This window comes from Oryx dammah, unplaced genomic scaffold, assembly GCF_014754425.2.
Source record: "Oryx dammah isolate SB20612 unplaced genomic scaffold, SCBI_Odam_1.1 HiC_scaffold_9, whole genome shotgun sequence".
Lineage (NCBI taxonomy): Eukaryota > Metazoa > Chordata > Mammalia > Artiodactyla > Bovidae > Oryx > Oryx dammah.
The window spans coordinates 11,454,668-11,462,412 of record NW_024070193.1 but is presented as its reverse complement, the minus strand read 5'-3'; the positions used below and the strand labels follow the sequence as shown (position 1 = coordinate 11,462,412).

The window sequence follows — 7,745 nt, the reverse complement described above, 5'->3', positions numbered from 1 at the left end:
TTATTTTTGTTTTTATTTTCATCACTACAGGAAATGAATTAAAAAAAAATCTTGTTGAAAATCATGTCAAGGAGCATTCTATGTTTTCCTCTAAGAATTTTATAGTGTCCAGCCTTACATTTAGGTCTTTAATCTATTTTGAGTTTATTTTTGTGTATGGTGTTAGGGAGTGTTGTAGTTTCATTCTTTGTCCAGTTTTCCCAGCACCATTTATTGAAGGGACTCTTTTTCTCTTTTGTATATTCTTGCCTCCTTTGTCATAGATTATGTGACCATGGGAGTGACAGTTTATCTCCAGGCTTTCTATCTTGTTCCATTGATCTATATTTCTGTTTTTGTGCCAGTACCGTGCTGTTTTGATTACTGTAGCTTTGTAGTATGTCCGAAGTCAGGAAGCCTGATTCCTCCAGCTTCACTTTTCTTTCTCAGGATTGCTTTGCTGGGATTTCCCCGGTGTCCAGTGGTTAAGAATTCACCTGCCAATGCAGGGGACATGGATTCGACCCCTGGTCCAGGAAGATTCCACAAGAAAGCCCATGTGCCACAACCACTGAGTCTGCCCTCTAGAGCCTGAAAGCTGCAACTGCTGAGCCTGAGTGCCCTAGAGCCCGTGCTTGTGCCCTAGAGTGTGTGCTCCACAACAAGAGAAGCCATGGTGATAAGCCCATGCACCACAATTAGAGTAGCCCTTGCTCGCCACAAGTAGAGAAAGCCTGCCAGCAGTGATGAAGACCCAGTGCAGCCAAAAATAAATAAACAAATATTTTAAAAATCAGCTGCTCAAAAATATATGTATTAATTATAATAAATAGAGATGGCATGCTGACTCTAGAGTGGGCAGGCTTCAGTAGTTATAACGTGTGGACTCAGTATGCGTGGTTTGCAGGCTCCATAATGTGTGAACTTCAGTAGTTATGGTTCGTAGGCTTTAGAGCATAGACTCAGTAGTTGTGGTGCATAGGCTTAGTTGCCCCATGGCATGTGGAATCTTCCCAGACCAGGGATCGAACCCATGTCCCGTGCATTAGCAGGCGGATTCCTAACCACTGAACCACTGGGGAGTTCACCCATGAGCTTCTTACAGACACCAGAAAATGTTTCAACTTTGTGTTCCACATTGTTCTGCTGTGTTTTATCCAAATGAACCTTTATGAGCCAGCTGCCATTCAGTTTCTTGCAGATTCTCTTGCCTGTAATCTCACTTGGGGAAACCAAATCTTCCAGGATCACATCATGCACGGTTGTCAGACTGCAGCTCCTGGGATGCTTTTGCTTATTTTTTTTGTATGGCTTTCTTGAGTTGGCTTAGGCAGAATTCTCCTCTGAGCAACAGATGACGTGTTTCCTGCTGAACTTCTCCAAGTCATGCAATAGTCAGACCTGGAATTTTTGGAAATATTTCATTTGAGGAATAAGAAAAAAGATTAAAAGAGCTTTTTGACCAACACTAACTTCAGTGGCCTTGGCAGCTGTGAGGTTCAACTCCCGCAGCTGGGTTTTCAGGTCTGAGTTCATCTCCACCTCCAGGAGGGTGTAGAAGATTGCAGACTGGAACTTGTCCAGCTTCTCACCATTGGGCTTTCTGATCTGTGACCTGGAAATGAACATGGCTTTGATCTTGCCAATGTGGCTGACACTGTTTTCCCCCAACACTTGGAGGCCTGGGCCTCAGGAGAGCTTGTTAACTCCAGGAGGCAGAGGGGAAGAGGCAGGAATAGCGTGAGTGGAGAAACAAGAAGAACCACAGAGAAATGGTAGAAGTCTAGAGTCCTAGGAAGCACTCTCATAATTTCTTAAGTGATAAGAGCGTGAGGAGTGTCTTTTGTTTTAATATTTGGTCTTTGAACTGGATTTTGATACAGAGTTCCTGAAATTCTTATGATTTCCTGGGTGTTAGAAGTATCCTTTGTTCCAATGTGGTGACTCTGGGAGAGCTCCTGGATGGACTAATGATGAGGCTGGTCATCAAAAAGATCAAAACAGAATTAAAACATGGAATTTTTAGTTTAAACCCTTTTTCTTGAGAAGGGAAAGGCCAGAAATAAGGTTCTCCCAAAGTGTCAAATATAAAGTATTTTTTATGAGCAGTAAAGGCGACACATAGGAGAAGACTCACAGGAGGCAGAAACTGACCTTTCCCATTCAGAAGGGTAAGAATTTTGTAGATTTTTCTACTGTAGTGGTGTTCCCTAGATAAGTTGCCACAGCATCACTTGGAAATTTGTTAGAAATACTCATTCTTGGGAACATGATATACTGAGCCAGAAATGATGGATGTGGTTCACAGTCTGCTTTAATTAAACCTTCCACGTCATTGGGACCATTGATGAAATTTGAAAAATATTGCCCTGACAATTTCCCTGTAGACCCACGATAGGATCTCTTCATGGTAAAACTACCCACTTTCTTTAGAAGGTAGAGCTCAGAGGTTATTCTTTTTTTAATATAAATTTATTTATTTTAATTGGAGGTTAATTACTTTACACTATTGTATTGGTTTTGCCATATATCAACATGAATCCGCCACAGGTATACACGTGTTCCCCATCCTGCACCCCCCCTCCCTCAGAGGTTATTCTTGAGTGAAGGCTGACAGACACATGCTTTGCCTGAGTAGAGTGGAGGGCAAGAGAAGAACCTGACCAGTTCATCTCTATTCCCCATGCAGCTGTTTCATGAATGGCTGATGATTGCCCACAGCTTCCTCCTGCTGACTAGTTGAACTAGGCAAATCATAACACTCCACTTCTGGCTCTCACATGATCAATCCATGATTAGATTCACTCAAGGATCATTCAAATTCTAGATGAGGCAACAAGAGAAACACACTGAGATGGGGGCATCCTGGGTTTATTTGATATTAGCAGAGCCACCAGAAAGGGCACTGAGAGAGTGAGGTGGGAAAGGCCATGCTGTGCAGGCTTATGTAGCCCAAGGCAGGTGGGGGGACTTTTGGAATTCAGTTCAGTTCAGTTCAGTCACTCAGTCGTGTCCAACTCTTTGTGACCCCATGGACTGCAGCACGCCAGGCTTCCCTGTCCATCACCAACTCCTGGAGTTTACTCAAACTCATGTCTATTGAGTCGGTGATGCCATCCAACCATCTCATCCTCTGTCGTCCCCTTCTCCTTCTGCCTTCAATCTTTCCAAGCATCAGGGTCTTTTCAAATGAGTCAGCTCTTCGCATCAGGTGGCCAAAGTATTGGAGTTTCAGCATCAGTCCTTCCAAGGAATATTCAGGAATGACTTCCTTTAGGACTGACTGGTTGGATCCCTTTGCAGTCCAAGGGACTCTCAAGATTCTTCTCCAATACCACAGTTCAAAAGCATCAATTCTTCAGTGTTCAGCAGGCAGATTCGTAAGCAAATACATAGTTTCATTAAGATAGCTTAAGAAAAACATTTCCATGAGAAAAACACATAGGTTAACTCAAGGCAGAACCAGGAGTCTCTTTTTTTTTTGAAGAGAAGGAAAAAATGTCTGCCACTTGCAGTTAATTTCCTCCTGCTGCTTGGGGACTTCTTGCCTTCCTACCTATTACCCTCTCATAACCATTTATTTACATGGGGTTGTCTAACTTTCCCAACACCATGTGCTGAATAGATGTCTTTACCCCATTATATATTCTTGTCTCCTTTGTTGAAGATTTTTTTAAAGATTTATTTTATTTTTAGCTGTACTGGGTCTTTGTTGTGCAAGGGCCTTCTCTAGTTGTAGCAAACTCCCTGGTTGTGGTGTGCAGACTTCTCATTGTGGTGGTCTCTCTTATTGTGGAGCTCGGGTCTAGGCACACAGGCTGCAGTATTGCAGCTCCTGGGCTGTAAAGCACAGACTCAGTAGTTGTGGTGCACAGCCTTAGTTGCTCCACAACATGTGGAGACCAGGGCTCAAACCACTGTCCCCTGAATTTCAGGGTGGATTCTTAACCACTGGACTATTGGGGAAGTCCCTGTTGAAGATTAACTGGCCATTGGTGTATGGGTTTATTTCTGGGTTCTCTATTCTGTCCCATTGATCTATAGGTTTGTTTTTGTGCCATGTTGTTTTGACTACTGTAGCTTTGTCGTATTGTCTGAAGTCTGGAAGTGTCATGTCTCCTGCTTTGTTCTTTTTCCTCAGGATTGCTTTGCCAATTCTGGGTCTTTCTGGGTTCCATATAAATTTTAGGATTTTTTGGTTTCAGTTTTGTGATAAATGTCATGAATAATTTGATAGGGATAGTGTTAAGTCTGCATATTGCTTTGGGTAACATGACCATTTTAACTTAATTCTTCTAACCCAAGAGCATTCCCGTTTAATTTAGGCCAATGCCAAAAGCTGGAATCAAGATTGCTGGGAGAAATATCAATAACCTCAGATATGCAGATGACACCACCCTTACGGCAGAAAGTGAAGAAGAACTAAAGAGCCTCTTGATGAAAGTGAAAGAGGAGAGTGAAAAAGTTGGCTTCAACTCAACATCCAGAAAACTAAGATCATGGCATCTCATCCCATCACTTCATGGGAAATAGGTGGGGAAACAGTGGAAATAGTGACAGACTTTATTTTGGGGGGGCTCCAAAATCACTGCAGATTGTGACTGCAGCCATGAAATTAAAAGATGCTTGCTCCTTGGAAGGAAAGTTATGACCAACCTAGACAGCATATTAAAAAGCAGAGACATTACTTTACCAACAAAGGTCGTCTAGTCAAAGCTATGGTTTTTCCAGCAGTCATGTATGGATGTGAGTTGGACTATAAAGAAAGCTGAGTGCCGAAGAATTGATACTTTTGAACTGTGGTGTTGGAGAAGAATCTTGAGAGTCCCTTGGACTGCAAGGAGATCCAACCAGTCCATTCTAAAGGAGATCAGTCCTGAGTGTTCATTGGAAGGATTGATGCTAAAGCTGAAACTCCAATACTTTGGCCACCTGATGCGAAGAGCTGACTCATTTGAAAAGACCCTGATGCTGGGAAAGATTGAGGGCAGGAGGAGAAGGGGATGACAGAGGATGAGATGGTTGGATGGCATCACCGACTCAATGGACATGAGTTTGAGTAGACTCCAGGAGTTGGTGATGGACAGGGAAGCCTGGCGTGCTGCAGTCCATGGGGTCGCAAAGACTGAGCAACTGAACTGAACTGAACTGAAGCTTGTCTGACAGAGACCTTGTGACAGTGTTGGAGCCGACCTGATCAGTTCTTTATTGGGAAGGGGATGCAGTCCGTAATCTGACAGATGTGTGATTACAGAAAGATCTCAAGCTCAAGTCCTAGCTGGCTTGGTGTGAGTTCATAGCTGCCCCTAAAAATGCCATGGGTATGGCAATTATGCCAGTGCCAGTAGACTTGGATGATGCGGACAGCGTGGAGCAAACGGCAGTAATGAACCCGGACGCGCCACATGCGAACCCAGGACTGTAGCTTGACCACTGCCCATTTTTCCCGAGCATAATACTCCAGCACAGACAATCGCTTCTTCTCCAGTAGCCCTTCCAGCCTCTGTCTCCACCAGTACTGAATGGTACACGCTCTGAGTGCTGCATGCAGCAGTGTTCTGCACACCAGGGTGCCCCGCCACCAGTCCTGAATCTTTATAGTTTTCTGTTCTTCACCTTCCTTTTTAGGGAGGGCCTACAAGGAAAAAGAAGGGACACTCAGAAAATGTTCCCCACCCACCTCAGCTCTGGCATGAGCCAGAGGGGTCCTGATACTTCGTCAACAATGGTCAATTCCTCAGTAGTTCCTGAGCACTGGGCAGGCCACTGGCTGGAGCCAGAAGACCAGACAAGTTCCCCATCTCTGCCACTCTTGATTAACAGACATATCACAGCTGAACATGGAGTCTCACAGTCCTCATATGTTGCTTGGGGGCACACCTGCCCCCTGTCACCTGGTTCCTTGGGCTTGTTTGGCCAGTCTAGAAAAAGAACACCATGGTCTATGAGTCAAAGGGTTATTCTGTTGCACCTCGGGCCTGAAACCTACCTGGGAAGCATATCACTTCCCTTCAGACCACATCCACAGGCTGGAGAAGGGGCATCCTTTGCTCTCCTTTCACGCCTGACACCAGCTCCAATGTACAACCTGCTGGCTTCTCTGTCAAATCATGGGATTAGATGTTTGCTGTCCCACACAGTTTGGAGCCCTGCTCATTTATTCCTCACTTTCACTTCTTTTGGTTTTCACATCTTGAACTTCAGTTAACACATATATATGCACTCATGTAAACACACAGGCACTCCCACACAATTGTAGACTTGGGTTTCCCTATAGTTGACTATGTATCCCCCAAACACAGCCCTCACCAACCCACTCCCCAACTTGGCATGGCCTGGGGTTCCCACTTTACAGGGTTTCTTCTCCCTGTAATCCATGTCTCCATGTCTCAGTCACCCACCTTTTCAGACCTAGAAGGAACTAGGACAAAAGAACAACTGAGGATGAGTCAATTTTTATTCATTCCAACTCTGGACAGGACAACCACTCATCCTGGTTCGACTGGGACACTCCCAGTTTATGACTGTTTTTCCTGAACAATAATCCCTAGCACTATCTTTCACTCACAAATAGAGTTTGCTTTGGGTGACAAACTCCCAGTTCATCCCATGCTATCAGCCACAGAGAAGACAACTGTCACTCCTGGGTGACTTTAGACACATTGCAGGTTGGGGTCCCCCTCAACTTTGAGGGGCTCTGTTGACTTACTTTTGGTTTAGAGGGTGAAGTTTTTGGTTTGGAGGGTGGTTTTTCTGTCTTTTCCTTTTCTACTTTCCTGTTCATCAGTGCATTTTCCTGTAATCAGAGTTAAAAGGGGAAAGATAAGGGTAGGTTGTTCTCTGTAAATTCTACGCTGAGTCCACCACATGCTCCACCTCCTGCCTTGCCCAGAGACCCCAGATATAGGACTTGAATCCTTAACAACTGTGGAAATTCACCTTCCCCTGCCTGCAACTTTGGGTAGACTTGACTCTCTCTCTTATACATCGAATGCCCATGACTTGGGAATATTGGTTCAAACCCCTCAGGCCTGTGATCCCTTAGATTTCCCCATAGTTGGAAGGCAGATGGTTCTATCAGTGTCAGGTCCGTACTTTTCCTTGAGTCCATGCAAGTTGTATGTAGCAGCTGTTCATTTCTATTGCTGTGTAGTGTACCATTGTATGAATGTACTATGATTTATTTAGTCATTCACCCATTCTGGTTGTTTCTGAGTTTTTAGCTGTTATCTGACTACAAAATTTTGAAGCTTTTGTTTGAACATATGTTTTCAGTTCTCTTGGGTATATATCTAGATGCTGGGTTATTCATAATTCCATAATTAACTTTCTGAGAGACTACCAAACTGTTTTCCACAGCAGTTACTCCATTTTATATTTCCATGAGCAATGTGTGAGAGATCTAGTTTTTCTAATCTTCATTCATCTCTTATATTGCAGATACTGTTGTATTGCAGAGATGGAGCCAACAGCATTTCATGATGGACTGATGTGGAAGGGAAGGAATGGAGGAAAGTAAAAGTGAATATTCAGAGAGGATTCCTCTGAATCAAGAAGACTGGGTGAACGGTCAAGGGAGGTATTCTCTTTTTTTGGCAGCACCATGTGGTATGTGGGTTCTTAGTTCCCTAACCAGGGATTGAACTTGTGCCCCCCTGCGGTGGAAGTGCAGATTCTTAGCAACTGGACCACCAAGGAAGTCCCTAATTTTGGTCATTTTTGCCAACAGTCTCTCTCATTGAGTACTTTTGATGAGTATTGTTTCT

At 44.0% G+C, this 7,745-nt stretch overlaps 1 pseudogene; it reads right to left on the bottom strand.

Moving 5' to 3' along the window:
• Nucleotides 1-601: 601 nt before the first annotated feature.
• LOC120868470 lies at nucleotides 602-1,608 on the bottom strand (annotated as a pseudogene).
• Nucleotides 1,609-7,745: the final 6,137 nt, after the last annotated feature.